Raw genomic sequence first — 24,862 nt, forward strand, 5'->3', positions numbered from 1 at the left:
AATATGCTTTTAAAACCCTCTAGTCGATCTGACACAGGTTTTTAATGGTATTTTTACGGTTCTAGTTAAGTCTAGTTAATAAGATAAACGCTTTTGAAAACCCTGCTAATTATCTTTCTGACATTAGGAAACAGTCGTAGAGAGAGAGAAAGAGAGAGAGTAGAAGCATGTTAGTTAATCCTATCCTGCGCTGGTTCGTGAGTTTGCTGCGGTGACGTGGTGCAGCAGTGAGTGAAATTTCGAATCATAATCACATAGGGAGTGTTCACTGGGGAAACGTCAGTGACGGTATTTATATTATTTGAATTATTACTTGATAACGTGTCAACTTTTGCGTGTGTATGTGTGTGTGTGTGTGTTGGTGGAGGAGCAGAGTCAGGTGGCGCTTGGCAAGGCGAGCGGCTGGCTGCAGTGTTTTGGCCGGCGCTGGTCAGTCTTGCCCCACACACTTTGGTAATAAGTGTTTCCGTATTCCCGGCTTCTTCTCCCTGTACCAAGCACCGCCACGCATCCCCAGAGAGCCACAAGTACGTAAGGTGAGCCCAGCGGTTCCAGCCTTCCCTCATTCAGCCTTACTGCCTTCCCAGCACCACCTTCCTGCTCCCTGTAGTGTCTAGTAGCGGTTTATTAAGGTTTTTGTTCGGTATTTAGGTATTTTATGGGGTTATTTATTTATTTTTAGGTTTTGTTTACGTCTGAGTCTGGAAACAGCTGGAAATTTATGCGAATATTGAAGAATCGTCAATATGTAAACAAGCCGTCAGCGGAGGTACAGGCATGTCGTCAGTGTATTCAGTCATTATTTGCTTCGTCTCTCGCTTATTGTAAGGCTAACATGTCACAAGATAGAGTCACTTGTCTAGCGTTCATATCCGCTGGTGAGATATATCCGCCATTGCCTAGTTTTGGTGTCACGAAGCAATAAATAAGGCAACATGGCCGCCGGCTCCTCCACTGAGGTCGGGGCCGAGGATCTGTTCCGGCCTGTGGTTCCAATATTTTTTCTATATTTTCCTTAATTAATTTATTTGGCTTTTATAGTAAGTTTTTATGGTTTGTAAAAATATTTCGTTGCTGTTGAAGTGTTTTTCTTGCTTCAGTGAAGTAAATGGGCTGAATTTTCTGCAGTTTTTTAACGTAAATATAGGGCCGTTTTCACGGTTATTTTTACCCCCCCCTCGGTTCTTGGCTTTTTTATTTGAGGCTGTAGTGAAGGTTTTATTATTTTAAAAAATCGTTTATGATTTTTAAAATGTTTTGCGTTCCTGCTGAGTTGAGTATGTGCATTTTGCAATGGTTTTTAATTCCGTTAAAAGTGGTGATTTGGCCATTTTTTACATTCTTTATTTCTCTATTTCATGTTGTAACTAACTTTGCATTGTTTGAAAAAATAGTTCAGATTTTTTAAAATGTTTTTTTAATGGTGCAAAGTGAAATGGGCGGATTTTTGAATGGTTTTAATGGTGTCAAAGGTTCCAACACTTTTTCCATATTTCTGTTCATATTTCTTTACAACTACTCAGGCTGGAGATGTTTTGATATTGTGAATATTAATTAAAGTAATTGTCAATTCAGAAAATATAATGCATTCCAGCCTAGCTTCATTTTTTCTAGGGGTCAATTTTAAAATAAAATACGTTACGTACGTAGGCCAGCGGCTGGGCCTGTGACGTCATCAACGATCGCGGAATTGCCCGGCTCCAGTGTCTCTTGGTCAATATTTACAGTAATTTCCAGTGTTTTCCAGGTATTTCCAGCTGTTTATAAACTCAGGTACGTAGATATTAGTAGTAGAAGGAGGAAAATAAGAGAAATGGAGGAGGAGGAGGAAGAAATAAGGAAAAACGGAGTAAAAGTAGGAGGAGGCAAAACATATAAATGTTAAGAAGACAATCTTTAGCTTAGTTTCCCTTCCTGTGCTGCCGTTCTTTGTAATATTTGGTGTGTTTTGGGTGATTTAAGTATATGTTGGGTGTATTTAAGAGTGTTGTGTGTGTTTTGAGTGTGTCTTAGGTGTGTTTTGGGTGTATATTAGCTGTTATCAGTGTATTTTGGGTGAATTTAGGATGTTTAAGTGTAGTTAGGTTGGTTTTAAGTGTATTTTACGTGTTTTGAGTGTTGTGGAATGTTTTGAGTGTATAGTGGAGTGCTTTGGTGTGTTTGTGTGTATATATAGGTGGTGCAATTGTGTCTTGGGTATATTTTGGGTGTTTTAAGTATTTTGGCTGAGTTTGGGTGTGTGCAGGGTCTTTTGGGTGTATTTGAGTGTGTGTGGGGATGTTCTGGGTGCGTTTGGGTGTGTGCAGGCCGTATTCTGTGGTGATGTGGGTGTTATGGATGATTTAAGCGTCTTTTGCGTGTGTTTGGATGAGTTTTGTGGGTATTTTGGGGTGTTTTGGGTGTGTTTTGGGTGTTTTGAGTGTGTTTGAGTGAGTTTTGTGGGTATTTTGGTGTATTGAGTGTGTTTTGAGTGTGTTTTGGATGTTTTGAGTGTGTTTGTTTGAGTTTTGCGGGTATTTTGGTGCATTTTAGATGTGTTTTGGAGTGTTGATGAGTGAGTTTTGTGGGTATTTTGGGGTGTTGAGTGTGTTTTGAGTGTGTTTTGGATGTTTTGAGTGTGTTTTGGATGTTTTGATTGTGTTTTGGGTGTGTTTGGGTGAGTTTTGCGCTTTCTCCTTCCTAGGGACTTAGAAAGTGCAGGACATTTTTTTTGTTTATAAAGTGTTTTATAAAGTGCAACTACTGAGAGAGAGAGAGAGAGAGAGAGAGAGAGAGAGAGAGAGAGAGAGAGAGAGAGAGAGAGAGAGAGAGAGAGAGAGAGAGAGAGAGAGAGATCACTAGGAATAAGACCACACACACACACACACACACACACACACACACCAGTGCACTCATAAACATTCAAATTTCACGGACTTTTTCAATAACTAGGAAGGAGAGAGGGCGAGAGAAGACTTGCTATACTAAGACTAACATTTCTCCTAATATTACAGTGTGCAGAGCTTGGAATACCACACGGAGGGGGGTGAAGGAGCCTTGGGAATCCCTGAAGGAGGGAGAGCGAAGGAGGGAGGCTTGGAGGTGAAGGAAATGCAGAAAATTCCTCTAATATTGAACGCTTCTCTGCTCAGACCATCCTTCATTGAATATTTGAGCTGAGGCTTCGAGATACGAGGTGAGAATCCATTTTTTAGTGTTTCAAGGCAGTTTTAAGTGTTTGTAGGTGGTTTTAGGCTGTTTTAATTTTGTCTTGAGTATTGTTGGTTTGTGGAAGGAAGGAGAAAGCTTAAATACAGTAATAAGGCCCGGAAAAAACCTTAAATTATTATAAAATTATCCTAGCGTTTATTAAGGTGTTTTAAGTATTTTAGGTCACAGAAGAAAGGAAGCTTAAATTTAATACTAGGATAAGGAAAAAGCTTATTTCTTGCATTAGGAAGAGAGAAAAGCTTGATATTACCTCCTCAACGCCTCCCCCCTCTCAGTGAGCCAGGTGACCCCCAGAACAGCGCCAGCCTGCCTACTGTGGTGTGGCAGGCTTGAACGTCCCCCTCCCTCCCTCTTCCTCCTCTTTCTCCTCCTCTTCCTCCCCTTTCTCCTCCTCTTCCTCCTCCTCCTCTTCCTCCTCTTCCAGCAAAGAGGAGACGTTTGATGAGCGGGTGGACAGATTAATGGTGTTGTTGTTGTTGTTGTTGTTGTTGTTGTTGTTGTTGTCGTGGTGGTGGTGGTGGTGGTGGTTGTTCGTCTGTCTGTCTCTCTGTTATGGGTGTTTCAAGTATGTTTTGGGTGTATTTAGGAGTGTTTTCAATAACTAGGAAGGAGAGAGGGCGAGAGAAGACTTGACATACTAAGACTAACATTTCTCCTAATATTACAGTGTGCAGAGCTTGGGATACCACACGGAGGGGGGTGAAGGAGCCTTGGGGATGCCTGAAGGAGGGAGGCTTGGAGGTGAAGAAAATGCAGAAAATTCCTCTAATACTGAATGCTTCTCTGCTCAGACCTTCCTTCATTGAATATTTGAGCTGAGGCTTCGAGATACGAGGTGACAATCCGTTGTTTAGTGTTTCAAGGCAGTTTTAAGTATTTGTAGATGTTTTAAGGCTGTTTTAATGTTGTCTTGAGTATTGTAGGTTTGTGGAAGGAAGGAGAAAGCTGAAATACAGTAATAAGGCCTGTCTGTCTCTCTGTTATGGGTGTTTCAAGTGTGTTTTGGGTGTATTTAGGAGTGTTGCGGGTGTTTTGAGTGTGTCTTTGGTGTGTTTAGGAGTAGTATGGGTGTATATTAGCTCTTCTCTTTCCTAGGGACTCAGAAAGTGCAGGACATTTCAATGTTTATGAAGTGTTTTATAAAGTGCAACTACTGAGAGAGAGAGAGAGAGAGAGAGAGAGAGAGAGAGAGAGAGAGAGAGAGAGAGAGAGAGAGAGAGAGAGAGAGATCACTAGGAATAAGACACACACACACACACACACACACCAGTGCACTCATAAACATTCAAATTTCACGGACTTTTTCAATAACTAGGAAGGAGAGAGGGCGAGAGAAGACTTGCTATACTAAGACTAACATTTCTCCTAATATTACAGTGTGCAGAGCTTGGAATACCACACGGAGGGGGGTGAAGGAGCCTTGGGAATCCCTGAAGGAGGGAGAGCGAAGGAGGGAGGCTTGGAGGTGAAGGAAATGCAGAAAATTCCTCTAATATTGAACGCTTCTCTGCTCAGACCACCCTTCATTGAATATTTGAGCTGAGGCTTCGAGATACGAGGTGAGAATCCATTTTTTAGTGTTTCAAGGCAGTTTTAAGTGTTTGTAGGTGGTTTTAGGCTGTTTTAATTTTGTCTTGAGTATTGTTGGTTTGTGGAAGGAAGGAGAAAGCTTAAATACAGTAATAAGGCCCGGAAAAAAGCTTAAATTATTTTAAAATTATCCTAGCGTTTATTAAGGTGTTTTAAGTATTTTAGGTCACCAGAAGAAAGGAAGCTTAAATTTAATACTAGGATAAGGAAAAAGCTTATTTCTTGCATTAGGAAGAGAGAAAAGCTTGATATTACCTCCTCAACGCCTCCCCCCTCTCAGTGAGCCAGGTGACACCCCAGAACAGCGCCAGCCTGCCTACTGTGGTGTGGCAGGCTTGAACGTCCCCCTCCCTCCCTCTTCCTCCTCTTTCTCCTCCTCTTCCTCCCCTTTCTCCTCCTCTTCCTCCTCCTCCTCTTCCTCCTCTTCCAGCAAAGAGGAGACGTTTGATGAGCGGGTGGACAGGTTAATGGTGTTGTTGTTGTTGTTGTTGTTGTTGTCGTGGTGGTGGTGGTGGTGGTGGTGGTTGTTCGTCTGTCTGTCTCTCTGTTATGGGTGTTTCAAGTATGTTTTGGGTGTATTTAGGAGTGTTTTCAATAACTAGGAAGGAGAGAGGGCGAGAGAAGACTTGACATACTAAGACTAACATTTCTCCTAATATTACAGTGTGCAGAGCTTGGGATACCACACGGAGGGGGGTGAAGGAGCCTTGGGGATGCCTGAAGGAGGGAGGCTTGGAGGTGAAGGAAATGCAGAAAATTCCTCTAATACTGAATGCTTCTCTGCTCAGACCTTCCTTCATTGAATATTTGAGCTGAGGCTTCGAGATACGAGGTGACAATCCGTTTTTTAGTGTTTCAAGGCAGTTTTAAGTATTTGTAGGTGTTTTAAGGCTGTTTTAATGTTGTCTTGAGTATTGTAGGTTTGTGGAAGGAAGGAGAAAGCTGAAATACAGTAATAAGGCCTGTCTGTCTCTCTGTTATGGGTGTTTCAAGTGTGTTTTGGGTGTATTTAGGAGTGTTGCGGGTGTTTTGAGTGTGTCTTTGGTGTGTTTAGGAGTAGTATGGGTGTATATTAGCTCTTATCAGTGTTTTGGGTGAATTTTGGGTGTTTAAGTGTAGTTTACGATGTTTTGAGTGTTGTGGGGAGTTTTGATGCGTTTGGGAATATACTGAGGTGTTGTGAGTGTGTTTTCATTTTTTTTTTTGGTGTATTTTGGGTGAGTTTTGGTGTGTTGGATGAGTTTTGTGAATATTTTGTGGTGTTCTGGGTGTGTTTTGTGTGTTTTGAGTGTGTTTGGGTGAGTTTTGTGGGTATTTTGGTGTGTTGAGTGTGTTTTGGGTGTGTTTTGGATGTGTTGAGTGTGTTTTGGATGTTTTGAGTGTGTTTTGGATGTGTTGAGTGTCTTTTGGATGTTTTTGGGCGAGTTTTGCGCTCTCTCTTTCCTAGGGACTCAGAAAGTGCAGGACATTTCAATGTTTATGAAGTGTTTTATAAAGTGCAACTACTGAGAGAGAGAGAGAGAGAGAGAGAGAGAGAGAGAGAGAGAGAGAGAGAGAGAGAGAGAGAGAGAGAGAGAGAGAGAGAGAGAGAGAGAGAGAGATCACTAGCAATAACACACACACACAGACACACACACCAATGCACTCATAAATATTAAAATTTCCCGCTCTTTTTCAATCCCTAGGAAGGAGAGAGGGCGAGAGAAGACTTGACATCCTAAGACTAACATTTCTTCTAATATTACAGGGTGCAGAGCTTGGGATACCACACGGAGGGGGTGAAGGAGCCTTGGGGATGCCTGAAGTAGGGGCAGTGAAGGAGGGAGGCCTGGAGGTGAAGGAAATGCAGAAAATTCCTTCAATACTGAGCGCTTCTCTGGTTAGACTTCACTGAATATTTCGACTGAGGCTTCGAGATACGAGATGAGAATTATTTTTTTAGTGTTTGAAGGCAGTTTTACGTGGTTATAGGTGTTTTTAGGCTGCTTTAATGTTGTTTTGAGTATTTTAGGTTTGTTGAAGGAAGGAGAAAGCTTAAATACAGTTATAACGCCGAAAAAAGGCTTAAATTGAGAGTTTTAAAGTCAGCCTAGCGTTTATTAAAGTGTTTTAAGTATTTTAAGTTACCAGAAGAGAGGAAGCTTAAATTTAATATTACGATAAGGAAAAAGCTTATTTCATGCGTTAGGAAGAAAGAAAAGGTTAACATTATTGACACTTTATCAATTTCTTTCGATTTTATATTCAGTTTATTTATTGATCGTTATCTTTTAATTTCATTTCTTTATTTTCTTTATTTTTCGCTCGTTTTCATAATAGGAGTGTTTAATTTTATATATATTTTTCATTTTCTTTTCACTTCTTGGACTTAATATCCAGTTTATTTATTTATTATTACTTGTAAGTGTGTCTAAACACTTGCAAAGATAATTTATTTATTTATTTATTGATTTTTATTTTCAGTCAGTTTGTTTTTTTGTAATGAAAACTTGTTATTTGATCTATATTCCCTTTTTCTGTTACTTGTTCGTGCCAGAGGTGACAATAAACATTAAAATTATTACTGCTTTTAATCCCACCAAGAGAGAGAGAGAGAGAGAGAGAGAGAGACGCAGACACTCAAATGCACATCAATGATTTCAACACTTTCCATTATGAGACGAAAAGATTTTGAGTGTATTTGAGTGTGTGGGGTGTTTTGGGTGTGTATGAAATCTTTTGAGTGTGTGTGGAGGTGTTTTGGGTGTGTATGGAGTCTTTTGAGTGTATTTGAGTGTGTGCTGTGTGTTTCGGGTGTGTATTGAGTCTCTTGAGTGTATTTGAGTGTGTGGGAGGTGTTTTGGGTGTGTATGGGGTCTTTTGAGAGTGTGGGGGGTGTTCTGGGTGTTTGCGGGGTGTTTTGAGTGTATTTGAGTGTGGGGGATGTTTTGGGTGTGTATGTTTTTTTTTTTTAGTGTATTTGAGAGTGTGTGGGGATGTTTTGGGTGTGTGCAGGGTCTTTTTAGTGTATTTAAGTGTGTTGGGGTGTTTTGGGTGTATTTTGGTGTGTGCGGGGTGTACTCTGTGTTAATGGTTGTTTTGGATCTCTCTCTCTCTCTCTCTCTCTCTCTCTCTCTCTCTCTCTCTCTCTCTCTCTCTCTCTCTCTCTCTCTCTCTCTCAGTAGTTACATGGATTTTCAAGTATGTTTTTACGGTTCCACTGACAGATTAACATTTCTACAATACTAACACGAGAAATATGCTTTTAAAACCCTCTAGTCGATCTGACACAGGTTTTTAATGGTATTTTTACGGTTCTAGTTAAGTCTAGTTAATAAGATAAACGCTTTTGAAAACCCTGCTAATTATCTTTCTGACATTAGGAAACAGTCGTAAAGAGAGAGAGAGAGAGAGAGAGAGAGAGAGAGAGTAGAAGCATGTTAGTTAATCCTATCCTGCGCTGGTTCGTGAGTTTGCTGCGGTGACGCGGTGCAGCAGTGAGTGAAATTTCGAATCATAATCACGTAGGGAGTGTTCACTGGGGGAACGTCAGTGACGGTATTTATATTATTTGAATTATTACTTGATAACGTGTCAACTTTTGCGTGTGTATGTGTGTGTGTGTGTGTTGGTGGAGGAGCAGAGTCAGGTGGCGCTTGGCAGGGCGAGCGGCTGGCTGCAGTGTTTTGGCCGGCGCTGGTCAGTCTTGCCCCACACACTCTGGTAATAAGTGTTTCCGTATTCCCGGCTTCTTCTCCCTGTACCAAGCACCGCCACGCATCCCCAGAGAGCCACAAGTACGTAAGGTGAGCCCAGCGGTTCCAGCCTACCCTCAATCAGCCTTACTGCCTTCCCAGCACCACCTTCCTGCTCCCTGTAGTGTCTAGTAGCGGTTTATTAAAGTTTTTGTTCGGTATTTAGGTATTTTATGGGGTTATTTATTTATTTTTAGGTTTTGTTTACGTCTGAGTCTGGAAACAGCTGGAAATTTATGCGAATATTGAAGAATCGTCAATATGTAAACAAGCCGTCAGCGGAGGTACAGGCAGGTCGTCAGTGTATTCAGTCATTATTTGCTTCGTCTCTCGCTTATTGTAAGGCTAACATGTCACAAGATAGAGTCACTTGTCTAGCGTTCATATCCGCTGGTGAGATATATCCGCCATTGCCTAGTTTTGGTGTCACGAAGCAATAAATAAGGCAACATGGCCGCCGGCTCCTCCACTGAGGTCGGGGCCGAGGATCTGTTCCGGCCTGTGGGTTCCAATATTTTTTCTATATTTTCCTTAATTAATTTATTTGGCTTTTATAGTAAGTTTTTATGGTTTGTAAAAATATTTCGTTGCTGTTGAAGTGTTTTTCTTGCTTCAGTGAAGTAAATGGGCTGAATTTTCTGCAGTTTTTTAACGTAAATATAGGGCCGTTTTCACGGTTATTTTTACCCCCCCTCGGTTCTTGGCTTTTTTATTTGAGGCTGTAGTGAAGCTTTTATTACTTTAAAAAATCGTTTATGATTTTTAAAATGTTTTGCGTTCCTGCTGAGTTGAGTATGTGCATTTTGCAATGGTTTTTAATTCCGTTAAAAGTGGTGATTTGGCCATTTTTTACATTCTTTATTTCTCTATTTCATCTTGTAACTAACTTTGCATTGTTTGAAAAAATAGTTCAGATTTTTTAAAATGTTTTTTTAATGGTGCAAAGTGAAATGGGCGGATTTTTGAATGGTTTTAATGGTGTCAAAGGTTCCAACACTTTTTCCATATTTCTGTTCATATTTCTTTACAACTACTCAGGCTGGAGATGTTTTGATATTGTGAATATTAATTAAAGTAATTGTCAATTCAGAAAATATAATGCATTCCAGCCTAGCTTCATTTTTTCTAGGGGTCAATTTTAAAATAAAATACGTTACGTACGTAGGCCAGCGGCTGGGCCTGTGACGTCATCAACGATCGCGGAATTGCCCGGCTCCAGTGTCTCTTGGTCAATATTTACAGTAATTTCCAGTGTTTTCCAGGTATTTCCAGCTGTTTATAAACTCAGGTACGTAGATATTAGTAGTAGAAGGAGGAAAATAAGAGAAATGGAGGAGGAGGAGGAAGAAATAAGGAAAAACGGAGTAAAAGTAGGAGGAGGCAAAACATATAAATGTTAAGAAGACAATCTTTAGCTTAGTTTCCCTTCCTGTGCTGCCGTTCTTTGTAATATTTGGTGTGTTTTGGGTGATTTAAGTATATGTTGGGTGTATTTAAGAGTGTTGTGGGTGTTTTGAGTGTGTCTTAGGTGTGTTTTGGGTGTATATTAGCTGTTATCAGTGTATTTTGGGTGAATTTAGGATGTTTAAGTGTAGTTAGGTTGGTTTTAAGTGTATTTTACGTGTTTTGAGTGTTGTGGAATGTTTTGAGTGTATAGTGGAGTGCTTTGGTGTGTTTGGGTGTATATATAGGTGGTGCAATTGTGTCTTGGGTATATTTTGGGTGTTTTAAGTATTTTGGCTGAGTTTGGGTGTGTGCAGGGTCTTTTGGGTGTATTTGAGTGTGTGTGGGGATGTTCTGGGTGCGTTTGGGTGTGTGCAGGCCGTATTCTGTGGTGATGTGGGTGTTATGGATGATTTAAGCGTCTTTTGCGTGTGTTTGGATGAGTTTTGTGGGTATTTTGGGGTGTTTTGGGTGTGTTTTGGGTGTTTTGAGTGTGTTTGAGTGAGTTTTGTGGGTATTTTGGTGTATTGAGAGTGTTTTGAGTGTGTTTTGGATGTTTTGAGTGTGTTTGTTTGAGTTTTGCGGGTATTTTGGTGCATTTTAGATGTGTTTTGGAGTGTTGATGAGTGAGTTTTGTGGGTATTTTGGGGTGTTGAGTGTGTTTTGAGTGTGTTTTGGATGTTTTGAGTGTGTTTTGGATGTTTTGATTGTGTTTTGGGTGTGTTTGGGTGAGTTTTGCGCTTTCTCCTTCCTAGGGACTTAGAAAGTGCAGGACATTTTTTTTGTTTATAAAGTGTTTTATAAAGTGCAACTACTGAGAGAGAGAGAGAGAGAGAGAGAGAGAGAGAGAGAGAGAGAGAGAGAGAGAGAGAGAGAGAGAGAGAGAGAGAGAGAGAGAGAGAGATCACTAGGAATAAGCACACACACACACACACACACACACACACCAGTGCACTCATAAACATTCAAATTTCACGGACTTTTTCAATAACTAGGAAGGAGAGAGGGCGAGAGAAGACTTGCTATACTAAGACTAACATTTCTCCTAATATTACAGTGTGCAGAGCTTGGAATACCACACGGAGGGGGGTGAAGGAGCCTTGGGAATCCCTGAAGGAGGGAGAGCGAAGGAGGGAGGCTTGGAGGTGAAGGAAATGCAGAAAATTCCTCTAATATTGAACGCTTCTCTGCTCAGACCATCCTTCATTGAATATTGAGCTGAGGCTTCGAGATACGAGGTGAGAATCCATTTTTTAGTGTTTCAAGGCAGTTTTAAGTGTTTGTAGGTGGTTTTAGGCTGTTTTAATTTTGTCTTGAGTATTGTTGGTTTGTGGAAGGAAGGAGAAAGCTTAAATACAGTAATAAGGCCCGGAAAAAAGCTTAAATTATTTTAAAATTATCCTAGCGTTTATTAAGGTGTTTTAAGTATTTTAGGTCACCAGAAGAAAGGAAGCTTAAATTTAATACTAGGATAAGGAAAAAGCTTATTTCTTGCATTAGGAAGAGAGAAAAGCTTGATATTACCTCCTCAACGCCTCCCCCCTCTCAGTGAGCCAGGTGACCCCCAGAACAGCGCCAGCCTGCCTACTGTGGTGTGGCAGGCTTGAACGTCCCCCTCCCTCCCTCTTCCTCCTCTTTCTCCTCCTCTTCCTCCCCTTTCTCCTCCTCTTCCTCCTCCTCCTCTTCCTCCTCTTCCAGCAAAGAGGAGACGTTTGATGAGCGGGTGGACAGGTTAATGGTGTTGTTGTTGTTGTTGTTGTTGTTGTTGTCGTGGTGGTGGTGGTGGTGGTGGTTGTTCGTCTGTCTGTCTCTCTGTTATGGGTGTTTCAAGTATGTTTTGGGTGTATTTAGGAGTGTTTTCAATAACTAGGAAGGAGAGAGGGCGAGAGAAGACTTGACATACTAAGACTAACATTTCTCCTAATATTACAGTGTGCAGAGCTTGGGATACCACACGGAGGGGGGTGAAGGAGCCTTGGGGATGCCTGAAGGAGGGAGGCTTGGAGGTGAAGGAAATGCAGAAAATTCCTCTAATACTGAATGCTTCTCTGCTCAGACCTTCCTTCATTGAATATTTGAGCTGAGGCTTCGAGATACGAGGTGACAATCCGTTTTTTAGTGTTTCAAGGCAGTTTTAAGTATTTGTAGGTGTTTTAAGGCTGTTTTAATGTTGTCTTGAGTATTGTAGGTTTGTGGAAGGAAGGAGAAAGCTGAAATACAGTAATAAGGCCTGTCTGTCTCTCTGTTATGGGTGTTTCAAGTGTGTTTTGGGTGTATTTAGGAGTGTTGCGGGTGTTTTGAGTGTGTCTTTGGTGTGTTTAGGAGTAGTATGGGTGTATATTAGCTCTTATCAGTGTTTTGGGTGAATTTTGGGTGTTTAAGTGTAGTTTACGATGTTTTGAGTGTTGTGGGGAGTTTTGATGCGTTTGGGAATATACTGAGGTGTTGTGAGTGTGTTTTCATTTTTTTTTTGGTGTATTTTGGGTGAGTTTTGGTGTGTTGGATGAGTTTTGTGAATATTTTGTGGTGTTCTGGGTGTGTTTTGTGTGTTTTGAGTGTGTTTGGGTGAGTTTTGTGGGTATTTTGGTGTGATGAGTGTGTTTTGGGTGTGTTTTGGATGTGTTGAGTGTGTTTTGGATGTTTTGAGTGTGTTTTGGATGTGTTGAGTGTGTTTTGGATGTGTTTGGGTGAGTTTTGCGCTCTCTCTTTCCTAGGGACTCAGAAAGTGCAGGACATTTCAATGTTTATGAAGTGTTTTATAAAGTGCAACTACTGAGAGAGAGAGAGAGAGAGAGAGAGAGAGAGAGAGAGAGAGAGAGAGAGAGAGAGAGAGAGAGAGAGAGAGAGAGAGAGATCACTAGGAATAAGACACACACACACACACACACACACACACACACACACACACACACACCAGTGCACTCATAAACATTCAAATTTCACGGACTTTTTCAATAACTAGGAAGGAGAGAGGGCGAGAGAAGACTTGCTATACTAAGACTAACATTTCTCCTAATATTACAGTGTGCAGAGCTTGGAATACCACACGGAGGGTGGTGAAGGAGCCTTGGGAATCCCTGAAGGAGGGAGAGCGAAGGAGGGAGGCTTGGAGGTGAAGGAAATGCAGAAAATTCCTTTAATATTGAACGCTTCTCTGCTCAGACCATCCTTCATTGAATATTTGAGCTGAGGCTTCGAGATATGAGGTGAGAATCCATTTTTTAGTGTTTCAAGGCAGTTTTAAGTGTTTGTAGGTGGTTTTAGGCTGTTTTAATTTTGTCTTGAGTATTGTTGGTTTGTGGAAGGAAGGAGAACGCTTAAATACAGTAATAAGGCCCGGAAAAAGCTTAAATTATTTGAAAATTATCCTAGCGTTTATTAAAGTGTTTTAAGTATTTTAGGTCACCAGAAGAAAGGAAGCTTAAATTTAATACTAGGATAAGGAAAAAGCTTATTTCTTGCATTAGGAAGAGAGAAAAGCTTGATATTACCTCCTCAACGCCTCCCCCCTCTCAGTGAACCAGGTGACCCCCAGAACAGCGCTAGCCTGCCTACTGTGGTGTGGCAGGCTTGAACGTCCCCCTCCCTCCCTCTTCCTCCTCTTTCTCCTCCTCTTCCTCCCCTTTCTCCTCCTCTTCCTCCTCCTCCTCTTCCTCCTCTTCCAGCAAAGAGGAGACGTTTGATGAGCGGGTGGACAGGTTAATGGTGTTGTTGTTGTTGTTGTTGTTGTTGTTGTTGTCGTGGTGGTGGTGGTGGTGGTGGTGGTGGTTGTTCGTCTGTCTGTCTCTGTTATGGGTGTTTCAAGTATGTTTTGGGTGTATTTAGGAGTGTTTTCAATAACTAGGAAGGAGAGAGGGCGAGAGAAGACTTGACATACTAAGACTAACATTTCTCCTTAATATTACAGTGTGCAGAGCTTGGGATACCACACGGGGGGGGGGTGAAGGAGCCTTGGGTATGCCTGAAGGAGGGAGGCTTGGAGGTGAAGAAAATGCAGAAAATTCCTCTAATACTGAATGCTTCTCTGCTCAGACCTTCCTTCCTTGAATATTTGAGCTGAGGCTTCGAGATACGAGGTGAGAATCCGTTTTTTAGTGTTTCAAGGCAGTTTTAAGTATTTGTAGGTGTTTTAAGGCTTTTTAATGTTGTCTTGAGTATTGTAGGTTTGTGGAAGGAAGGAGAAAGCTGAAATACAGTAATAAGGCCTGTCTGTCTCTCTGTTATGGGTGTTTCAAGTGTGTTTTGGGTGTATTTAGGAGTGTTGCAGGTGTTTTGAGTGTGTGTTTGGTGTGTTTAGGAGTAGTATGGGTGTATATTAGCTCTTATCAGTGTTTTGGGTGAATTTTAGGTGTTTAAGTGTAGTTTACGATGTTTTGAGTTTTGTGGGGAGTTTTGATGCGTTTTGGATGTGTTGAGTGTATTTTGGATGTTTTGAGTGTGTTTTGGATGTGTTGAGTGTCTTTTGGATGGTTTTGGGCGAGTTTTGCGCTCTCTCTTTCCTAGGGACTCAGAAAGTGCAGGACATTTCAATGTTTATGAAGTGTTTTATAAAGTGCAACTACTGAGAGAGAGAGAGAGAGAGAGAGAGAGAGAGAGAGAGAGAGAGAGGAGGAGAGGAGAGAGAGAGAGAGAGAGAGAGAGAGAGAGAGAGAGGAGAGAGAGAGAGAGAGAGATCACTAGCAATAACACACAGACACACACACCAATGCACTCATAAATATTCAAATTTCCCGCTCTTTTTCAATCCCTAGGAAGGAGAGAGGGCGAGAGAAGACTTGACATCCTAAGACTAACATTTCTTCTAATATTACAGGTGTGCAGAGCTTGGGATACCACACGGAGGGGGTGAAGGAGCCTTGGGGATGCCTGAAGTAGGGGCAGTGAAGGAGGGAGGCCTGGAGGTGAAGGAAATGCAGAAAATTCCTTCAATACTGAGCGCTTCTCTGGTTAGACTTCACTGAATATTTCGACTGAGGCTTCGAGATACGAGATGAGAATTATTTTTTTAGTGTTTGAAGGCAGTTTTACGTGGTTATAGGTGTTTTTAGGCTGCTTTAATGTTGTTTTGAGTATTTTAGGTTTGTTGAAGGAAGTAGAAAGCTTAAATACAGTTATAACGCCGAAAAAAGGCTTAAATTGAGAGTTTTAAAGTCAGCCTAGCGTTTATTAAAGTGTCTTAAGTATTTTAAGTTACCAGAAGAGAGGAAGCTTAAATTTAATATTACGATAAGGAAAAAGCTTATTTCATGCGTTAGGAAGAAAGAAAAGGTTAACATTATTGACACTTTATCAATTTCTTTCGATTTTATATTCAGTTTATTTATTGATCGTTATCTTTTAATTTCATTTCTTTATTTTCTTTATTTTTCGCTCGTTTTCATAATAGGAGTGTTTAATTTTATATATATTTTTCATTTTCTTTTCACTTCTTGGACTTAATATCCAGTTTATTTATTTATTATTACTTGTAAGTGTGTCTAAACACTTGCAAAGATAATTTATTTATTTATTTATTGATTTTTATTTTCAGTCAGTTTGTTTTTTTGTAATGAAAACTTGTTATTTGATCTATATTCCCTTTTTCTGTTACTTGTTCGTGCCAGAGGTGACAATAAACATTAAAATTATTACTGCTTTTAATCCCACCAAGAGAGAGAGAGAGAGAGAGAGAGAGAGAGAGAGAGACGCAGACACTCAAATGCACATCAATGATTTCAACACTTTCCATTATGAGACGAAAAGATTTTGAGTGTATTTGAGTGTGTGGGGTGTTTTGGGTGTGTATGAAATCTTTTGAGTGTGTGTGGAGGTGTTTTGGGTGTGTATGGAGTCTTTTGAGTGTATTTGAGTGTGTGCTGTGTGTTTCGGGTGTGTATTGAGTCTCTTGAGTGTATTTGAGTGTGTGGGAGGTGTTTTGGGTGTGTATGGGGTCTTTTGAGAGTGTGGGGGGTGTTCTGGGTGTTTGCGGGGTGTTTTGAGTGTATTTGAGTGTGGGGGATGTTTTGGGTGTGTATGTTTTTTTTTTTTTAGTGTATTTGAGAGTGTGTGGGGATGTTTTGGGTGTGTGCAGGGTCTTTTTAGTGTATTTAAGTGTGTTGGGGTGTTTTGGGTGTATTTTGGTGTGTGCGGGGTGTACTCTGTGTTAATGGTTGTTTTGGATCTCTCTCTCTCTCTCTCTCTCTCTCTCTCTCTCAGTAGTTACATGGATTTTCAAGTATGTTTTTACGGTTCCACTGACAGATTAACATTTCTACAATACTAACACGAGAAATATGCTTTTAAAACCCTCTAGTCGATCTGACACAGGTTTTTAATGGTATTTTTACGGTTCTAGTTAAGTCTAGTTAATAAGATAAACGCTTTTGAAAACCCTGCTAATTATCTTTCTGACATTAGGAAACAGTCGTAAAGAGAGAGAGAGAGAGAGAGAGAGAGAGAGTAGAAGCATGTTAGTTAATCCTATCCTGCGCTGGTTCGTGAGTTTACTGCGGTGACGCGGTGCAGCAGTGAGTGAAATTTCGAATCAGAATCACGTAGGGAGTTTTCACTGGGGAAACGTCAGTGACGGTATTTATATTATTTGAATTATTACTTGATAACGTGTCAACTTTTGCGTGTGTATGTGTGTGTGTGTGTGTTGGTGGAGGAGCAGAGTCAGGTGGCGCTTGGCAGGGCGAGCGGCTGGCTGCAGTGTTTTGGCCGTCGCTGGTCAGTCTTGCCCCACACACTCTGGTAATAAGTGTTTCCGTATTCCCGGCTTCTTCTCCCTGTACCAAGCACCGCCACGCATCCCCAGAGAGCCACAAGTACGTAAGGTGAGCCCAGCGGTTCCAGCCTACCCTCAATCAGCCTTACTGCCTTCCCAGCACCACCTTCCTGCTCCCTGTAGTGTCTAGTAGCGGTTTATTAAAGTTTTTGTTCGGTATTTAGGTATTTTATGGGGTTATTTATTTATTTTTAGGTTTTGTTTACGTCTGAGTCTGGAAACAGCTGGAAATTTATGCGAATATTGAAGAATCGTCAATATGTAAACAAGCCGTCAGCGGAGGTACAGGCAGGTCGTCAGTGTATTCAGTCATTATTTGCTTCGTCTCTCGGTTATTGTAAGGCTAACATGTCACAAGATAGAATCACTTGTCTAGCGTTCATATCCGCTGGTGAGATATATCCGCCATTGCCTAGTTTTGGTGTCATGAAGCAATAAATAAGGCAACATGGCCGCCGGCTCCTCCACTGAGGTCGGGGCCGAGGATCTGTTCCGGCCTGTGGGTTCCAATATTTTTTCTATATTTTCCTTAATGAATATATTTGGCTTTTATAGTAAGTTTTTATGGTTTGTAAAAATATTTCGTTGCTGTTGAAGTGTTTTTCTTGCTTCAGTGAAGTAAATGTGCTGAATTTTCTGCAGTTTTTTAACGTAAATATAGGGCCGTTTTCACGGTTATTTTTACCCCCCCTCGGTTCTTGGCTTTTTTATTTGAGGCTGTAGTGAAGCTTTTATTACTTTAAAAAATCGTTTATGATTTTTAAAATGTTTTGCGTTCCTGCTGAGTTGAGTATGTGCATTTTGCACTAGTTTTTAATTCCGTTAAAAGTGGTGATTTGGCCATTTTTTACATTCTTTATTTCTCTATTTTATCTTGTAACTAACTTTGCATTGTTTGAAAAAATAGTTCAGATTTTTTAAAATGTTTTTTTAATGGTGCAAAGTGAAATGGGCGGATTTTTGAAAGGTTTTAATGGTGTCAAAGGTTCCAACACTTTTTCCATATTTCTGTTCATATTTCTTTACAACTACTCAGGCTGGAGATGTTTTGATATTGTGAATATTAATTAAAGTAATTGTCAATTCAGAAAATATAATGCATTCCAGCCTAGCTTCATTTTTTCTAGGGGTCAATTTTAAAATAAAATACGTTACGTACGTATGCCAGCGGCTGGGCCTGTGACGTCATCAACGATCGCGGAATTGCCCGGCTCCAGTGTCTCTTGGTCAATATTTACAGTAATTTCCAGTGTTTTCCAGGTATTTCCAGCTGTTTATAAACTCAGGTACGTAGATATTAGTAGTAGAAGGAGGAAAATAAGAGAAATGGAGGAGGAGGAGGAAGAAATAAGGAAAAACGGAGTAAAAGTAGGAGGAGGCAAAACATATAAATGTTAAGAAGACAATCTTTAGCTTAGTTTCCCTTCCTGTGCTGCCGTTCTTTGTAATATTTGTAATATCTGGTGTGTTTTGGGTGATTTAAGTATATGTTGGGTGTATTTAAGAGTGTTGTGGGTGTTTTGAGTGTGTCTTAGGTGTGTTTTGGGTGTATATTAGCTGTTATCAGTGTATTTTGGGTGAATTTAGGATGTTTAAGTGTAGTTAGGTTGGTTTTAAATGTATTTTACGTGTTTTGAGTGTTGTGGAATGTTTTGAGTGTATAGTGGAGTGCTTTGGTGTGTTTGTGTGTATATATAGGTGGTGCAATTGTGTCTTGGGTATATTTTGGGTGTTTTAAGTATTTTGGCTGAGTTTGGGTGTGTGCAGGGTCTTTTGGGTGTATTTGAGTGTGTGTGGGGATGTTCTGGGTGCGTTTGGGTGTGTGTAGGCCGTATTCTGTGGTGATGTGGGTGTTATGGATGATTTAAGCGTCTTTTGCGTGTGTTTGGATGAGTTTTGTGGGTATTTTGGGGTGTTTTGGGTGTGTTTTGGGTGTTTTAAGTGTGTTTGAGTGAGTTTTGTGGGTATTTTTGTGTATTGAGAGTGTTTTGAGTGTGTTTTGGATGTTTTGAGTGTGTTTGTTTGAGTTTTGCGGGTATTTTGGTGCATTTTAGATGTGTTTTGGAGTGTTGATGAGTGAGTTTTGTGGGTATTTTGGGGTGTTGAGTGTGTTTTGAGTGTGTTTTGGATGTTTTGAGTGTGTTTTGGATGTTTTGATTGTGTTTTGGGTGTGTTTGGGTGAGTTTTGCGCTTTCTACTTCCTAGGGACTTAGAAAGTGCAGGACATTTTTTATTTTTTTTGTTTATAAAGTGTTTTATAACTGCAACTACTGAGAGAAAGAGATAGAGATAGAGAGAGAGAGAGAGAGAGAGAGAGAGAGAGAGAGAGAGAGAGAGAGAGAGAGAGAGAGAGAGAGAGATCACTAGGAATAAGACACACACACACACACACACCAGTGCACTCATAAACATTTAAATTTCACGGACTTTTTCAATAACTAGGAAGGAGAGAGGGCGAGAGAAGACTTGCTATACTACGACTAACATTTCTCCTAATATTACAGTGTGCAGAGCTTGGAATACCACACGGAGGGGGGTGAAGGAGCCTTGGGAATCCCTGAAGGAGGGAGAGCGAAGGAGGGAGGCTTGGAGGTGAAGGGAGTGCAGAAAATTCCTCTAATATTGAACGCTTCTCTGCTCAGACCACCCTTCATTGAATATTTGAGCTGAGGCTTCGAGATACGAGGTGAGAATCCATTTTTTAGTGTTTCAAGGCAGTTTTAAGTGTTTGTAGGTGGTTTTAGGCAGTTTTAATTTTGTCTTGAGTATTGTTGGTTTGTGGAAGGAAGGAGAACGCTTAAATACAGTAATAAGGCCCGGAAAAAGCTTAAATTATTTTAAAATTATCCTAGCGTTTATTAAGGTGTTTTAAGTATTTTAGGTCACCAGAAGAAAGGAAGCTTAAATTTAATACTAGGATAAGGAAAAAGCTTATTTCTTGCATTAGGAAGAGAGAAAAGCTTGATATTACCTCCTCAACGCCTCCCCCCTCTCAGTGAGCCAAGTGACCCCCAGAACAGCGCCAGCCTGCCTACTGTGGTGTGGCAGGCTTGAACGTCCCCCTCCCTCCCTCTTCCTCCTCTTTCTCCTCCTCTTCCTCCCCTTTCTCCTCCTCTTCCTCCTCCTCCTCTTCCTCCTCTTCCAGCAAAGAGGAGACGTTTGATGAGCGGGTGGACAGGTTAATGGTGTTGTTGTTGTTGTTGTTGTTGTTGTTGTTGTTGTTGTCGTGGTGGTGGTGGTTGTTCGTCTGTCTGTCTCTCTGTTATGGGTGTTTTAAGTATGTTTTGGGTGTATTTAGGAGTGTTTTCAATAACTAGGAAGGAGAGAGGGCGAGAGAAGACTTGACATACTAAGACTAACATTTCTCCTAATATTACAGTGTGCAGAGCTTGGGATACCACACGGAGGGGGGTGAAGGAGCCTTGGGATGCCTGAAGGAGGGAGGCTTGGAGGTGAAGAAAATGCAGAAAATTCATCTAATACTGAATGCTTCTCTGCTCAGACCTTCCTTCATTGAATATTTGAGCTGAGGCTTCGAGATACGAGGTGACAATCCGTTTTTTAGTGTTTCAAGGCAGTTTTAAGTATTTGTAGGTGTTTTAAGGCTGTTTTAATGTTGTCTTGAGTATTGTACTCGTAGGTTTGTGGAAGGAAGGAGAAAGCTGAAATACAGTAATAAGGCCTGTCTGTCTCTCTGTTATGGGTGTTTCAAGTGTGTTTTGGGTGTATTTAGGAGTGTTGCGGGTGTTTTGTGTGTGTCTTTGGTGTGTTTAGGAGTAGTATGGGTGTATATTAGCTCTTATCAGTGTTTTGGGTGAATTTTGGGTGTTTAAGTATAGTTTACGATGTTTTGAGTGTTGTGGGGAGTTTTGATGCGTTTGGAAATATACTGAGGTGTTGTGAGTGTGTTTTCATTTTTTTTTTTTGGTGTATTTTGGGTGAGTTTTGGTGTGTTGGATGAGTTTTGTGAATATTTTGTGGTGTTCTGGGTGTGTTTTGTGTGTTTTGAGTGTGTTTGGGTGAGTTTTGTGGGTATTTTGGTGTGATGAGTGTGTTTTGGGTGTGTTTTGGATGTGTTGAGTGTGTTTTGGATGTTTTGAGTGAGTTTTGGATGTGTTGAGTGTGTTTTGGGTGTGTTTGGGTGAGTTTTGCGCTCTCTCCTTCCTAGGTACTTAGAAAGTGCAGGACATTTTTTTGTTTATAAAGTGTTTTATAAAGTGCAACTACTGAGAGAGAGAGAGAGAGAGAGGGGGAGAGAGAGAGAGAGAGAGAGAGAGAGAGAGAGAGAGAGAGAGAGAGAGAGAGAGAGAGAGAGAGAGAGAGAGAGAGAGAGAGAGAGAGAGAGAGAGATCACTAGGAATAAGACACACACACACACACACACACACACACACACACACACCAGTGCACTCATAAACATTCAAATTTTACGGACTTTTTCAATAACTAGGAAGGAGAGAGGGCGAGAGAAGACTTGCTATACTAAGACTAACATTTCTCCTAATATTACAGTGTGCAGAGCTTGGAATACCACACGGAGGGGGGTGAAGGAGCCTTGGGAATCCCTGAAGGAGGGAGAGCGAAGGAGGGAGGCTTGGAGGTGAAGGAAATGCAGAAAATTCCTCTAATATTGAACGCTTCTCTGCTCAGACCATCCTTCATTGAATATTTGAGCTGAGGCTTCGAGATACGAGGTGAGAATCCATTTTTTAGTGTTTCAAGGCAGTTTTAAGTGTTTGTAGGTGGTTTTAGGCTGTTTTAATTTTGTCTTGAGTATTGTTGGTTTGTGGAAGGAAGGAGAAAGCTTAAATACAGTAATAAGGCCCGGAAAAAAGCTTAAATTATTTTAAAATTATCCTAGCGTTTATTAAGGTGTTTTAAGTATTTTAGGTCACCAGAAGAAAGGAAGCTTAAATTTAATACTAGGATAAGGAAAAAGCTTATTTCTTGCATTAGGAAGAGAGAAAAGCTTGATATTACCTCCTCAACGCCTCTCCCCTCTCAGTGAGCCAGGTGACCCCCAGAACAGCGCCAGCCTGCCTACTGTGGTGTGGCAGGCTTGAACGTCCCCCTCCCTCCCTCTTCCTCCTCTTTCTCCTCCTCTTCCTCCCCTTTCTCCTCCTCTTCCTCCTCCTCCTCTTCCTCCTCTTCCAGCAAAGAGGAGACGTTTGATGAGCGGGTGGACAGGTTAATGGTGTTGTTGTTGTTGTTGTTGTTGTTGTTGTCGTGGTGGTGGTGGTGGTGGTGGTTGTTCGTCTGTCTGTCTCTCTGTTATGGGTGTTTCAAGTATGTTTTGGGTGTATTTAGGAGTGTTTTCAATAACTAGGAAGGAGAAAGGGCGAGAGAAGACTTGACATACTAAGACTAACATTTCTCCTAATATTACAGTGTGCAGAGCTTGGGATACCACACGGAGGGGGGTGAAGGAGCCTTGGGGATGCCTGAAGGAGGGAGGCTTGGAGGTGAAGAAAATGGAAAAAAATTCCTCTAATACTGAATGCTTCTCTGCTCAGACCTTCCTTCATTGAATATTTGAGCTGAGGCTTCGAGATACGAGGTGACAATCCGTTTTTTAGTGTTTCAAGGCAGTTTTAAGTATTTGTAGGTGTTTTAAGGCTGTTTTAATGTTGTCTTGAGTATTGTAGGTTTGTGGAAGGAAGGAGGAAGCTGAAATACAGTAATAAGGCCTGTCTGTCTCTCTGTTATGGGTGTTTCAAGTGTGTTTTGGGTGTATTTAGGAGTGTTGCGGGTGTTTTGAGTGTATCTTTGGTGTGTTTAGGAGTAGTATGGGTGTATATTAGCTCTTATCAGTGTTTTGGGTGAATTTTGGGTGTTTAAGTGTAGTTTACGATGTTTTGAGTGTTGTGGGGAGTTTTGATGCGTTTGGGAATATACTGAGGTGTTGTGAGTGTGTTTTCAGTTTTTTTTTGGTGTATTTTGGGTGAGTTTTGGTGTGTTGGATGAGTTTTGTGAATATTTTGTGGTGTTCTGGGTGTGTTTTGTGTGTTTTGAGTGTGTTTGGGTGAGTTTTGTGGGTATTTTGGTGTGTTGAGTGTGTTTTGGGTGTGTTTTGGATGTGTTGAGTGTGTTTTGGATGTTTTGAGTGTGTTTTGGATGTGTTGAGTGTGTTTTGGATGTGTTTGGGTGAGTTTTGCGCTCTCTCTTTCCTAGGGACTCAGAAAGTGCAGGACATTTCAATGTTTATGAAGTGTTTTATAAAGTGCAACTACTGAGAGAGAGAGAGAGAGAGAGAGAGAGAGAGAGAGAGAGAGAGAGAGAGAGAGAGAGAGAGAGAGAGAGAGAGAGAGAGAGAGAGAGAGATCACTAGCAATAACACACACACACAGACACACACACCAATGCACTCATAAATATTCAAATTTCCCGCTCTTTTTCAATCCCTAGGAAGGAGAGAGGGCGAGAGAAGACTTGACATCCTAAGACTAACATTTCTTCTAATATTACAGGGTGCAGAGCTTGGGATACCACACGGAGGGGGTGAAGGAGCCTTGGGGATGCCTGAAGTAGGGGCAGTGAAGGAGGGAGGCCTGGAGGTGAAGGAAATGCAGAAAATTCCTTGAATACTGAGCGCTTCTCTGGTTAGACTTCACTGAATATTTCGACTGAGGCTTCGAGATACGAGATGAGAATTCGTTTTTTAGTGTTTGAAGGCAGTTTTATGTGGTTATAGGTGTTTTTAGGTTGCTTTAATGTTGTTTTGAGTATTTTAGGTTTGTTGAAGGAAGGAGAAAGCTTAAATATAGTTATAACGCCGAAAAAAAAGGCTTAAATTGAGAGTTTTAAAGTCAGCCTAGCGTTTATTAAAGTGTTTTAAGTATTTTAAGTTACCAGAAGAGAGGAAGCTTAAATTTAATATTACGATAAGGAAAAAGCTTATTTCATGCGTTAGGAAGAAAGAAAAGGTTAACATTATTGACACTTTATCAATTTCTTTCGATTTTATATTCAGTTTATTTATTGATCGTTATCTTTTAATTTCATTTCTTTATTTTCTTTATTTTTCGCTCGTTTTCATAATAGGAGTGTTTAATTTTATATATACGAGTATTTCATTTTCTTTTCACTTCTTGGACTTAATATCCAGTTTATTTATTTATTATTACTTGTAGGTGTGTCTAAACACTTGCAAAGATAATTTATTTATTTATTTATTGATTTTTATTTTCAGTCAGTTTGTTTTTTTGTAATGAAAACTTGTTATTTGATCTATATTCCCTTTTTCTGTTACTTGTTCGTGCCAGAGGTGACAATAAACATTAAAATTATTACTGCTTTTTATCCCACCAAGAGAGAGAGAGAGAGAGAGAGAGAGAGAGACGCAGACACTCAAATGCACATCAATGATTTCAACACTTTCCATTATGAGACGAAAAGATTTTGAGTGTATTTGAGTGTGTGGGGTGTTTTGGGTGTGTATGAAATCTTTTGAGTGTGTGTGGAGGTGTTTTGGGTGTGTATGGAGTCTTTTGAGTGTATTTGAGTGTGTGCTGTGTGTTTCGGGTGTGTATTGAGTCTTTTGAGTGTATTTGAGTGTGTGGGAGGTGTTTTGGGTGTGTATGGGATCTGACACAGGTTTTTTATGGTATTTTTTTTGGTTCTAGTTAAGTCTAGTTAATAAGATAAACGCTTTTGAAAACCCTGCTAATTATCTTTCTGACATTAGGAAACAGTCGTAAAGAGAGACAGAGAGAGAGAGAGAGAGAGAGAGAGAGAGAGTAGAAGCATGTTAGTTAATCCTATCCTGCGCTGGTTCGTGAGTTTGCTGCGGTGACGCGGTGCAGCAGTGAGTGAAATTTCGAATCATAATCACGTAGGGAGTGTTCACTGGGGAAACGTCAATGACGGTATTTATATTATTTGAATTATTACTTGATAACGTGTCAACTTTTGCGTGTGTATGTGTGTGTGTGTGTGTTGGTGGAGGAGCAGAGTCAGGTGGCGCTTGGCAGGGCGAGCGGCTGGCTGCAGTGTTTTGGCCGGCGCTGGTCAGTCTTGCCCCACACACTCTGGTAATAAGTGTTTCCGTATTCCCGGCTTCTTCTCCCTGTACCAAGCACCGCCACGCATCCCCAGAGAGCCACAAGTACGTAAGGTGAGC

General features: G+C 40.8%; 1 protein-coding gene and 2 long non-coding RNA genes across 5 annotated transcripts in view; all 3 read left to right on the forward strand.

The window, feature by feature from the left end:
• The first annotated feature begins 183 nt into the window (after positions 1-183).
• Positions 184-7,360, forward strand: LOC135109162 (uncharacterized). The gene is made up of 6 exons (XR_010272596.1): positions 184-536; positions 2,994-3,175; positions 3,878-4,045; positions 4,588-4,769; positions 5,465-5,632; positions 6,548-7,360. It is a non-coding gene; the product is annotated as an uncharacterized LOC135109162 (long non-coding RNA).
• Positions 7,361-21,221: 13,861 nt separating this feature from the next.
• LOC135109164 (uncharacterized) lies at positions 21,222-23,789 on the forward strand. The gene is made up of 3 exons (XR_010272598.1): positions 21,222-21,437; positions 22,132-22,300; positions 23,211-23,789. It is a non-coding gene; the product is annotated as an uncharacterized LOC135109164 (long non-coding RNA).
• A 697-nt stretch (positions 23,790-24,486) lies between these two features.
• LOC135109165 (probable G-protein coupled receptor AH9.1) overlaps positions 24,487-24,862 on the forward strand; it is a 195,828-nt gene continuing 195,452 nt past the window's right edge. For 2 of the 3 annotated variants that reach the window (XM_064020299.1, XM_064020301.1), the window contains exon 1: positions 24,487-24,856. The gene's annotated coding sequence lies outside the window, so the exon portion shown is untranslated. The remainder of the gene's footprint in view (positions 24,857-24,862) is intronic. The other variant, XM_064020300.1, reaches the window with a different exon arrangement.

This window comes from Scylla paramamosain, chromosome 18 (assembly GCF_035594125.1).
Source record: "Scylla paramamosain isolate STU-SP2022 chromosome 18, ASM3559412v1, whole genome shotgun sequence".
In the NCBI taxonomy this organism is placed as follows: domain Eukaryota; kingdom Metazoa; phylum Arthropoda; class Malacostraca; order Decapoda; family Portunidae; genus Scylla; species Scylla paramamosain.